At 39.1% G+C, this 13,171-nt stretch overlaps 1 protein-coding gene across 1 annotated transcript in view; it reads left to right on the top strand.

The window, feature by feature from the left end:
* The window catches only part of TUBA1B (tubulin alpha 1b), a 45,922-nt gene that overhangs the window by 24,530 nt on the left and 8,221 nt on the right, over positions 1-13,171 (top strand). The gene's annotated exons all lie outside the window — the stretch shown is intronic.

Genomic DNA, 13,171 nt, shown 5'->3' with positions numbered 1-13,171 from the left:
GTTCCTGTGGACCATTTCATACAACACAGGGAATAGTGGCATCATGAGACAAAGTGCTTTCAGGGGGTCTGCTCTTCTAGAGCAGACTTCCTCATTCTTCTAAGGCTTGGGTAAATATCAGTTATGCAGGCACTATGTTTATTTAGACACTATGCTATAAATTGCCTTTCTCTGTAAGAAAATTGAAGGATAAGAATATTTACTACTCAGAAAGCTAAATACAGATCCTTCTTATGTGGCTATTCAGGCTAAGGTGAAGGACTTAGGTAAGATTAAATTTGACTATGTTCTGTTGTCTGTGTTCAGACTTTCTCTGTTATAACAATTTTCTTGACAGATCGTGTCAAGAGACAAGGATTTTGTGTGTGTGTGTATGTCAAACCGTTATGCTACAGAGTCTATCTTTACCATTCTGGAATGAAGCCCCTTCACTCCAAGACTTGGGCTAACAGCAAAATTTTACAATATGATTTAGAGAGTTAAAGAGAGTCACAAATATGTCTATAACAGATTTTTGTTAGTTTATAAATTGTACCAGCATTAATCAAATAAGCTATTAAGATGATCTTACTAGCTTTATATTAATTAACCAATAACCATATATGCTGTATAGATTCCCTAGTTAGAAAAATCACAGATCTTGGATCTAGTTTTCTCTTGGCAAGCTTGCAAATTATAAATAAAGAAAAGAAATGCCTCTAACAGATTCATAACCAAATACAATTCCAAGTCTTCTTTTTCCACAATATATAGTATGTATAAATCCATTTATATAAAATTATGTACATATATGTACATACATAGAGAGATACCTAAAGGATCTTTATCAAATCTTACAGTATTTTTACGAATGACAAGATTTCACGTAAATTTTACTTTCATCATAACTTTCTAAGTTGTCTGAATTTTCTAGAATGAGTATACAGAACAAAGGAAAAAGGAAATGTTTAAAAAGAAAGGAATTTTTCTGATATGAACTTAAAGAAATGTTTATATTGGCTACATAGGCTGGGTGTCAAAAAAAAATCCAGGGTATTCTCAATGATGCACTCTCTTAGTTTTACAAGTCTATTTATAGCTGATGGCTAGCATGCTCTAGATGCCACTCCCAGTTAAAAACCTCTCCAAATCATTATCTTATAAATCACTTTGTGGCAATGAATTAGGAAGTAATTTTCTTAAAAGAACACATTAGAGGTGCTAATCATGGGACTTCCCTGGTGGTCCAGTGGTTAAGAATCTGCCTTCCAATGCAGGGGACACTGGTTCAAACCCTGGTCAGGGAACTGCCACAGGGCAGCTAAGCCCGCATGCCACAACTACAGAGCCCATATGCTCTGGAGCCCACACGCCACAACTAGAGAGAAGCCCACACGCCACAACTAAGACCCAATGCAGCCAAAAAAGCAATAAATAAATGAAATAAATAAATATCTTAAAAATATATTTTTAAAAAAGATGTTAAGCAAATGTCTCACCTGCAACCTTGAGCCTGAGCAATTCTCATTCTTTCAGTTTTTTTGGTAAAGAGCAAAAAATCTTAATTTTATCAAAAGAGTATAGGGTTTAAGCAAGGTAGTCATAAATAATAGCACCAACTTTAGGAATACTCTGATGTAAATGAAGTTTTCTTCTGAAGAGTCTCACATCCTTATTCAGCACCTCACTTTCTGGTACTGGCCACTCTCAACCCTTACCCATACTCTAATACCCCATTCTGTTTCTCTTACCCAAAGCTTTAATTTCTATCAACAGCCTACTAGTATCTATAAAAATAGTAACTGATTAATTAAAATACCATCTTTTACTAAAGTACTGGCATTTAAACAGGGAATTTTTAGGAACTAAAGGTTTGACTTTTAAAAAATCACCAGGAGAAGAATTTTAAGCACTGTCTTAGGCAAAGCAGATGACATTTTGGGTAGCTATTTCAAGTATCCTGAGACATTAAAATCAGAGTACACAGTGGTAGACTAGCATCCATTCTCCCTACCCCAAGGTTAATGCCTGCCCCTCACACTTTATCCCTTGTAGGTTTTTTTCCCTAATATAACAATTTTATTTAAATATAATTCACGTCATACAATTTAAAGTGTACAATTCAATGATTTTCAGTATATTCAGTGTTGTGCGACCATCACCACAATCAATATTAGAGCATTTTCATCATCCCACCCCCCACGCAAAGAAACTCTATAACCTAGGCAACCCCCACCCCTAAAGAACCACTAATCCACTTCCTGTCTCTTTACAGCTTCCTATTCTGGAAATTTCATATAATGGAGTCCTGAAAGCCCACAGGCACACCTTCCCATCACGGGCTCCCCATGCCCTTCTGGCCAGCTTTCGATTTTCACCTGCCCCAGTCTTCCATTTTCCTGCTGCACAGTTCTGTAAACATTAGTAAACTCATAAAGAAGACCCAAGCTCCAAACACAGCCCCCAGTGCTGTGCCTGACCTGACAGGACAGCCAACGGTTCCTTATGGACATGAACCCTCCTCCTCTCTCCACCCTTCTGGGCGTCTGGGGCTGCAGAGAACAACCCACAGGTCCTCTCCCCTGCCATGTTCCTCTCCAAGGCAACAATCTTTGCTACCACCCCACCAGTGTAGCACGGGTGGGCGTCTTCCTTGCCCCATTCTCCCTTCCCTCACCTCCCTCTCCCCACCACGTGCACAGAATAAAGTCCTGGGGGAAAATAATAAATAAAGAAATAAGTAAATAAGTGAAATAAATAGAGTACACAATATGTAGGTGTAACTGGCTTCTTCCTTTTTAAAAAAAAAAGTCAAGTAGACATTTTTCTTTTAAATATTTATTTATTTATTTATTTTGGCTGTGCTGGGCCTTAATTGCAGCATGTGGGATCTTCGTTGCTGCACTCAGGATCTTTAGTTGTGGTACGCAGGCTCTAAGTTGCGGCACGCATGTGGGATCTAGTTCCCTGACCAGGGATCGAACCTGAGCCCCCTGCATTGGGAGCATGCAGTCTTATCCACCAGACCACCAGGGAAGTCCCAAGTAGACATATTTTTGAAATATTTCTTTTAAAGTACTCCAGACTGTTATAGGGTTAGGAAACACCAGTAGGGCAAGAAAATTTTAAAATATAGCAATTTCTCTGTCTTGTTAATCAATATATACTTCACATACCATAAAATTCACTAATTAGTGTACAACTTTAGTGTACAATTTGTTTTTAGTATATTCACCAGGTTGTGCAAACATTACCACCGTCTAATTCCAGAACAATTTCATATTCTACAAATAAACCCCTAAACTCTGTACCTCTTAGCAGTCACTCCCCATTCAAACCTCCCCCTAGCCTATGGCAAACACTAATCTATTTCCTGTACCTATGGATTTGCTTATTCTGGACATTTCCTGTAAACAGAATCATATAATATGTGGCTTCTTTTACTTAGCATGATGTTTTCAAGGCTCATCTATGTTGTAGTGTGTACTTCATTTCTTTTTATTGTCAAATAATATTCCATTGTATAAAGATACAACATTTCCTTTATCCTTTCATCAGTTGATGGGTGTTTGGAGTGTTTCCAATTTTTGGCTATTACGATAATTCTGTGAAAGATAGCAGAATTTGCCAACCCAAAACATGCCACTTTGTCATAAAGATTATTTTGAACTGAAGGCAACTAAGAAGAAGCAGATACAAAAAAGCTCTCTGCTTTCCCCCATTTGCCTAAAAGCAGGCAAGAAATAAATTTGCACAGAAGTTAATCACTGATAACTCCAGACCTTTATCAGCCCAGAGACAGCACCAGAGGTTCTCTACAGCAAACTTTACTGAGAGCCCTTATCTTCCATTAGTTCTTCACATATTTACCTTCCCAAAATTTGCCACCCCTAGAGACTCAAGATCCTTTCTTTGTCACTTTTCTAAAAATTTGCTCCTTTGCTAAGATGCTATATAAGTCCAAGTTTTAAACAAACCTTTAAATTACTATTCCTGAGTTTCTCCCATGTATATATGAGATATACGTGTTAATAAACTTCTATTTGTTTTTCTCTTACTAATCTTTTGTTACAGAACTCCAGCCAAGAACTTAGAAGAGTAAAAGGAAAATATTTTTTTCCTCCCCTACAGCTGCTGTGAACATTTGTGTATGAGTTTCTGTGTGGCCATATGTTTTCATTTCTCTTTGATATAATCCTAGAAGTGGAATTTCTGGTTTATAGGTAACTCTATGCTTAATATTTTGTGGAACTGCCCAACTATTTTCCAAAGTGGTTGCACCATTTACATTCCTACCAGTAGTGTAGGAGAGTTCCAATTTTTCTATACCCTCACTAAGACTTATTATCTTTCTTTTTGATTGTAGCCATCCTAGTGGGTGTGAAGTGGTATCTCACTGGGATTTTGATTTACACTTCCCTGATGGTTAATGATGTTGAGCACCTTTTCATGTACTCATTGGCCATTTGTATATCTTCTTTGGAGAAATGTATATTCAGATTCTTTACCCATTTTTTAATTGGATTATTTGTCTTTTATATTGAGTTGTAAGAATTCTTTACATGTTCTAGTTATGAATATCTTATAATTTGCAAATATTTTCTCCCATTATGTGAGAATGAATAAAATGGATAATATTATATACATAATTTTTTTTTTTTTTTGGCCACACAGCATGTAGGATCTTAGTTCCCCAACCAGGGATAGAACCTGCGACCCCTGCAGTGGGAGCACAGAGTCTTCATCACTGGCCCACCGGGGAAGTCCCCATACTATTTCCAGATACAGTCCTTTGAAACACAGAAGTTTTTAATTGCCTATGTTTGCGGTGTCATATGAAAGAAGGCTTTGATCCAGGGTCATTAAGATTTACATCTATATTTTCTTCTAAGAGCTTTATTGTTTGATCTATTACATACACTAGGTATATGAGCCATTTGAGTTAATGCGTGTATACATGTTTGTGTATGTGTGAGGAAGGGATCTAACTTTATTCCCTTACATATAGGTATCTAGTTAGCCCAGCAATATATGTTGAAAAGACTATTTTTTCCTCATTGAATTATCTTGAAACCTTTTCAAAAATTAATTGACTATAAGTGTGCAAGTTTATTCCTGGACTCTTAATTCTATTCCATATATCTATACTTATGCCAGCACCACACAGTCTTTATTAATTTACTTATTTTTGGCTGCATTGGGTCTTCATTGCTGCATGCGGGCTTTCTCTAGTTGCTGCAAGTGGGACTACTCTTCATTGTGGTGCATGGGCTTTTCATTGAGGTGGCTTCTTTTGTTGCAGAGCATGGGCTCTAGGCACTTGGGCTTCAGTAGTTGTGGTACTCGGGCTTCAGTAGTTGCGGCTCGTGGGCTCTAAAGCACAGGCTCAGTAGCTGTGGCACACGGGCTTAGTTGCTGCGAGGCATGCGGGATCTTCCCGGACCAGGGCTTGAACCTGTGTCCCCTGCATTGGCAGGCAGATTCTTAATCACTGTGCTACCAGAGAAGTCCCACACCGTCTTGATTATTGTAGCTTTGTAGAAAGTTTTGAAATCAGGGAATATGAGTCCACTAACTTTGTTTTCCTTCAAGTTTTTTTTGCTATTCTTGGTCCCTTGAATTTTCATATACATTTTAGGATCAGTTTGTTAATTTCTGCAAAGAAGCCAGCTGGGAGTTTTGATAGGGATTGTATTGTATCTGTATATCAATTTGGGGAATGTTGCCATCTTAACAATAGTAAGTCTTCCGATACTTAAACATTTTTCCATTTATTTAGATCATCTTTAATTTCTTTCAACAATGTTTTATAGTTATTTGATGATGTTAAATGCAATATTATCCAATGTTAGACAGAAGTATTAGTTACAATTAATGTTCCCTGAAGGAACACTATTGTGCTGCACAACATAGTCTCTATACTCATCAGGGATCCAATATGATCATTCCACTGGGATGGCTTTTTACATCTGTGATAAGATGCAGGGATTTTTCCCTACTTGGGTTTATTAAGTAGAATATTTTATTCTACAGCTACAGTAGAGAACAGCATTAAGACACCTTCTGAAAAAAAAAAAAAAAGACACCTTCTGTAGGGACTTCCCTAGTGGCGCAGTCGTTAAGAATCCGCCTGCCAATGCAGGGGACACAGATTTGAGCCCTGGTCCGGGAAGATCCCACCTGCTGCGGAGCAACTAAGCCTGTGTGCCACAACCACTGAGCCTGTGCTCTAGAGCCCGCGAGCGGCACTGCTGAAACCCGTGCCTTCTAGGGCCTATGTGCGGCAACTACTGAGACCACGTGCTGCAACTACTGAAGACCACGTGCCTAGAGCCCATGCTCTGCAACATGAGAAGCCACCACAATGAGAAGCCCGCGCACCACAAGGAAGAGTAGCACCCACTCGCTGCAACTAGAGAAAGCCTGCGCGCAGCAACGAAGACCCAGTGCAGCCAAAAAAAAAAATTAAAAAAAAAAAAAAAAAGAAAAGGAGCTGTCACCACAGAAGTCATACACATTGAAAAGATAAACTAGGGGCTTCCCTGGTGGCGCAGTGGTTGAGAGTCCGCCTGCCGATGCAGGGGACACGGGTTCGTGCCCCGGTCCAGGAAGATCCCACATGCCGTGGAGCGGCTGGGCCCGTGAGCCATGGCCACTGAGCCTGCGCGTCTGGAGCCTGTGCTCCGCAACGGGAGAGGCCACAACAGTGAGAGGCCCGCATACCGCAAAAAAAAAAAAAAAAAAAAAAAAGATAAACTAGGATATTATGAAGATTTAATCCAATAGATTTGTATTTAAAGATGAACTGAGAAAAAAACTTCAAGAAGAAATTAAAAATCTGAATAATCACATAACCACTAAAGAAACTGATTAGAAGTTTAAAAAAAATCTTCCCATAACAATACCACCAGCACCATCCAGGTTCAGACTGCTCCACTAGAAAGCTGCACCAAGTTTTAAGGGAAAAATATTCCAATATTATACCAACTCTTCCAAAGAATAGAGACGGCACATTCCTTTATGAATCTATCAAACTCTTACACCAAAATTTGAAAGATAAAAATATATAAGGAAAATTACACCCAATTTCACACATAAACATTGATGTAAATATCCATGCAAATATTAGCAAACTGAATCTAGTAATATGTTCTGAAATATGATACATTGTGACCTAGTCTGACTCATCACAGCAATTCTAGGTCATTTTAACTTTAGGAAACAAATTGGTATAACTTGCCACAGTAACAGAGTAAAAGAGAAAAATCAGAGGATCTCAATAGATGAAGAAAAAGCATTCGCTAAACTTCAACATTCATTCATGATAAAACTTTCACCAAATTAAGGAAACCTTAATCTGATAAAAGACATCTATAAGAAAAACTACAGCAAACATCATCCTTAAAGATGAAACATTAAAACCATTCCCTCTGAGTGCAGGAACATGGGAAGAATGCTCATTATCACCACTTCTTTGATCATTCTAGTGAAGGTCCCAGTGAGTAAATCAAGAAAAGCAAATAAGAGGAATAAGGAATGCAAAAGAATAAATGTAAATGCAAATTAAATGGTTGTGGTATAATAAAAAATAATATTTGGTTTTTGTCTCTCATTTCCCGGCACAGAGCTCCTAAAGTCCTTGGAATATCCTGAGTAAGAAGAATGTCTTTTGTATGCTAATAAGATAATGGGGAGGGGGTGGTAATAGATAGCTTTAGGATGCGGGTTGGTCCATTGAAAGACCAAACCAAGATTAGAGGGCAGAAACTTTCAGTCACACCTCACCTCCAGGGAGAGGAGAAGGACTGGCTATTGAGGTCAGTCACCAATGGACAATGATTTAATCAATCATGCCTATGTAATAAAATCTCCATAAAAACTAAATGATAGGGTTTGGAGAACTTCTGGGCTGGTGAATACATCAAAGTACTGGGAGAGTGGTGTACCAGGAAAGGGCATGCCTCCCCCCACACCCTGCCCTAGGTATCTCTTCCTCTGGCTCTTCCCAAGTTATCCTTTATAATAAACTGGCAAATATAAGTAAAGTGTTTTCCTGAATTCCATGAATCCTTCTATCAAATTATTGAACCTGAGAGAAAGGGTCATGGAAACCCCTGAATTCATAGCCTGTGGGTCAGAAGTACAGATGGCAAACTGGGACTTGTGACCGACACCTGAAGTAATGACAGTCTGTGTGATTGAGTCCTTAACCAGTGGAGTCTGCAAGAACTCCATATAGCTGGTGTCAGAATTGAAATGACTTGTTGAACTTCCAGTTGGTGTCAAAGAATTAGAGAACTGATGTGAATATATACACTACTATATATAAAATAGATAACTAATAAGGACCTACGGTATCGCACAGGGAACTCTGCTCAAAACTCTGTAATAGACTGTATGGGAAAAGAATCTAAAAAAGAGTGAAAGAAAGAAAAAAAGAGAGAATTGATGTGGAAAACACCATGTATTTAGTGTCAGAAAAAACCTTACACAATGCTTATGTAATGTAAAAATTCCCGCCAAAATGTTCACGTTGTAAGGCCAACTGGCCCGAGGCAGAGGAACACAATCAGATTCACAGGTTGCATCAGACCGAAATTCTCCGGACCACCCAGTTCCAGAAACTGCCCTGGAGACATTCCGGACCACCCAGTTCCAGGAACTGACCTGGGGACTTTGAACCCAGCCCAGCCTTCCCGCCTTTCGAGGGGCGGGACTAACGGTCCCCCAGGATACCCGAAAAGACCACCAAATAAGGGATACCCTGCGCCCTCCCAGATTCACCACACCCCTTTCCCTTCTTCCCCTATAAAATCTTGCCCAACCCTCACCCGGGTACGACTTCTCTGGCCCCCTTTCTCTCGGACCAGTGAACCTCGCCCGGGAGTGCTCCCTAATAAAGCTCACTTGAAGCTTTCCTCTGTTTCGTGGTGCCATTTGTTAAGATCCGACCTTACACACGTAAGCTATTAGAATTTAAGAATTTAGCAAGGTTGTTGCTAGGTACAAAATCAATAAATAAAAATCAATTGTACTGGGCTTCCCTGGTGGCTCAGTGGTTAAGAATCCACGTGCTAATGCAGGGGACGTGGGTTCGAGCCCTGGTCTGGGAAGATCCCACATGCCACAGAGCAACTAAGCCCGTTAGCCACAACTACTGAGCCCACGTGCTACAACTACTGAAGCCCACACACCTAGGCCCGTGCTCCGCAACAAGAGAAGCCACCACAATGAGAAGCCTGCACACCGCAACAAAGAGTAGCCCCCGCTCACCGCAACTAAAGCCCGTGCGCAGCAACAAAGACCCAACGCAGCCAAAAATAAATAAATTTATAAAAAATTTTTTAAAAAGTAATGCATTTGGATTAAAGAAATTTTGCTAAATATAGACAAGCAGAAGGAAGTTTTTTTCAATCACCACAAATCTTACCAGTCAATATTGAGATTTCGTTTTCTTTTCACAGGGTAAACATCAGCCTATTAGGTATTTCCTTTGTGGTAATTCCCTGGCAGTCCAGTGGTTAGGGCTCCGTGCTTCCACTGCAGGGAGCATGGGTTCGATCCCTGGTTAGGAACTAAGATCCCACATGCCATACTGCACAGCCAAAAAAAAAAAAAAAAAAGTATTTCCTTTGTAAATACTGTAGTAATTTGCTTTCTCAATTTTTAAATTATTTTCTGAATCTGTACTCCTTTCTTTTTTTTTTTTTTTTTTTTGCGGTACGCGGGCCTCTCACTGTTGTGGCCTCTCCCGTTGCCGAGCACAGGCTCCGGACGCGCAGGCCCAGCGGCCATGGCTCACGGGCCCAGCCGCTCCGCGGCATTTGGGATCTTCCCAGACCGGGGCACAAACCCGTGTTCCCTTCATCGGCAGGCGGACTCTCAACCACTGCGCCACCAGGGAAGCCCTGTACTCCTTTCTTATAGACTATAGTTCATATACATAAATTCAGATCATGGTTAATCTCTACTTATTCTCCTTAATCCTCTTTAATTGTTATTGGTATTTTATTTTCATTACTTTCAAAATGCCTTGTCACCAGTTCTCATTTAATCTGAGGAAGTTGAGCTTTCCTTTCTTCTCTGTATAGAAACTTTAAATACTCAAGTCTCTAGATGTTCACTGTGTAATATGGTAGCCACTACACGTGACTATTTAAATTTAAATTAATTAGAATATACAATGGAGAAAGACAGTCTCTTCAATAAGTGGTTCTGGGAAAACTGGACAGCTACATGTAAAAGAATGAAATTAGAACATTCTCTAACACCACACACAAAAGTAAACTCAAAATGGATTAAAGACCTAAATGTAAGAGTGGATACTATAAAACTCTTAGAGGAAAACATAGGCAGAACACTCTTTGACATTAATCGCAGCAATATCTTTTTAGATCTACCTCCTAGAGTAATGAAAATAAAAAAAAAATAAACAAGTAGGACCTAATTAAACTTAAAAGCTTTTGCACAGCAAAGGAAACCATAAACAAAACAAAAAGACAACCCACAGAATGGGAGAAAATATTTGCAAACAATGTGACCAACAAGGGATTAATCTCCAAAATATACAACAGCTCTTGTAGCTCAATATCAAAAAAAAAAAAAAAAAAAAGTGGGGGGGGGACTTCCCTGGTGGGTGAGTGGGTAAGAATCCACGCTCCCAATGCAGGGGGCCTGGGTTCAATCCCTGGTCAGGGAACTAGATCCCATATGCATGCAGCAACTATGAGTCTGCATGCCGCAGCTAAGAAGTCTGCATGCTGTGACTAAGAAGTCCGCATGCCGCAACTAAGAAACAGCCCATATGCCGCAACTAAACACGCTGCAACAAAGATCCCACATGCCGCAACTAAGACCCAGCATAGCCTAAATAAATAAATAAATATTTTTTAAAAAACAACAAAAAATGGGCAGAAGATCTAAATAGACATTTCTCCAAAGAAGACATACAGATAGCCAAAAAGCACATGAAAAGATGCTCAACATTGCTAATTATTAGAGAAATTCAAATCAAAACTACAATGAGGGGCTTCCCTGGTGGCGCAGTGGTTGAGAGTCCGCCTGCCAATGCAGGGGACAGGGGTTCGTGCCCCGGTCCAGGAAGATCCCACATGCTGCAGAGCGGCTAGGCCCATGAGCCATGGCCACTGAGCCTGTGCGTCTGGAGCCTGTGCTCCGCAACCGGAGAGGCCACAACAGTGAGAGGCCCGCGTACCGCAAAAAAAAAACCCAAAAAAACCAAAACTACAATGAGGTATCACCTCACGCCTGTCAGAACGGCCATCATCAAAAAGTCTACAAACAATAATAAATGCTGGAAAGGGTGTGGAGAAAAGGGAAACTTCCTACACTGTTGGTGGGAATGTAAATTGGTACAGCCACTATGGAGAACAGTACGGAGGTTCCTTAAAAAACTAAAAATAGAGCTGTCATATGATCTAGCAATCCCACCCCTGGGCATATATCCAGGGAAAACCATAATTCGGAAAGATACATGCACGCCAATGTTCATTGCAGCACTATTTACAATAGCCAAGATGTGGAAGCAACTTAAACGTCCATCAACAGATGGATGGATAAAGAAGATATGGTACATATATACAATGGAATATTACTCAGCCATAAAAAAGAATGAAATAATGCCATTTGCAGCAACATGGATGGACCTAGAGATTATCATACTAAGTGAAGTAAGTCAGACAGAGAAAGACAAATATCATATGATATCACTTACACGTGGAATCTAAAAAAATGACACAAATGAACTTACTTACAAAACAGAAACAGACTCACAGACGTAGAAAACAAACTTATGGTTACCAAAGGGGAAAGGTAGGAGGGAGGGATAAATTAAGAGGCTGGGATTAACGTATACACACTACTATATATAAAATAGATAATCAACAAGGACCCACTGTATAGCACAGGGAACTCTACTCAATACTCTGTAATAACCTATATGGGAAGAGAATCTGAAAAAGAATACATATGTATGTGTATAACTGAATCACTTTGCTGTACACCTGAAACTAACACAACACTGTAGATCAACTACATTCCAATATAAAATAAAAATTGAAAGAACATTGAAAAAAATTAAATAAATTAAAATTTACAAAAATAAAATATTCAGTTCCTCAGTCAGACTAGTCACATTTCAGGTGTTCAATAGCCACATGTAGTTAGAGGTTACCACATTGAACAGCACTGCTCCAGATTTTAGTAGTATTTTCAAAAGCTGTATTATCAAAAGCATTTTTATCTCTCCTGATATCTTAACTCTTTAGTATTATTAATTTTAAATATCTGTCAAAGAATATATGTACATGGTTTAAAAATGAAACATTCTTGATCCGGTCGCTAATTTACACAGGTTTGTTCACTTTAGGTTAATTTATCAAGCTGTACTTTTATGAGTTGTACCCTTTTCTGTATGTAGGTTGTTACATATATATTTCAATAAAAAATTTATGAAAACCATAAATCTAGTACTGTTATTTTAAAACAATAGTCTTCCTGTATCATTCCTCCTCTACTCTAGACCTGTTCACCAGAGGCAATTACCCGCAATTCATCTAACCATTTCCCTTGGAATTAACCTACTTATTTCTAAATAATGTGTCTATGCAGCTATGTCTTGATTTATCAATTTTAGACATTACCTATTTACTTTTCACCATATTATTTGAGAACTTAGTTCTTTTATACTCCTCATATTTCGCCTCCTGGCTATCTCACCAAAAAGTTTCAGTTTAAATAAGCCAGTGCAGGCTTCCCTGGAGGCGCAGTGGTTGAGAGTCCGCCTGCCGATGCAGGGGACACGGGTTCGATCCCTGGTCCAGGAAGATCCCACATGCCACAGAACAACAAAGCCTGTGCGCCACAACGAAGAGTAGCCCCTGCTCACCGCAACTAGAGAAAGCCCGCGTGCAGCAGCGAAGATCCAACTCAGCCAAAAATAAATAAATTAAATAAATAAATTTTTTTAAAAAAAGAAATAATACTAAGCCTTCTTTACATTATATCTGTATAGGTATACGTTTCATATGACATTCCTGAGAATCTGATATGTCCTGGTATAACATTATCATTTGTAATTTCAGCTATTATCTTTAAATGTTGTATGTCACAGAAATAACCAAATTCTCTTGTCAACTGCATTATAATGAACTCTTAGATCTTTAACTTTTGC

The sequence above is a fragment of the Orcinus orca genome, chromosome 11 (genome assembly GCF_937001465.1).
Source record: "Orcinus orca chromosome 11, mOrcOrc1.1, whole genome shotgun sequence".
Taxonomy (NCBI): Eukaryota; Metazoa; Chordata; class Mammalia; order Artiodactyla; family Delphinidae; genus Orcinus; species Orcinus orca.
The sequence above is the reverse complement of the archived record's forward strand: the minus strand, read 5'-3'. Positions and strand labels throughout refer to the sequence as shown.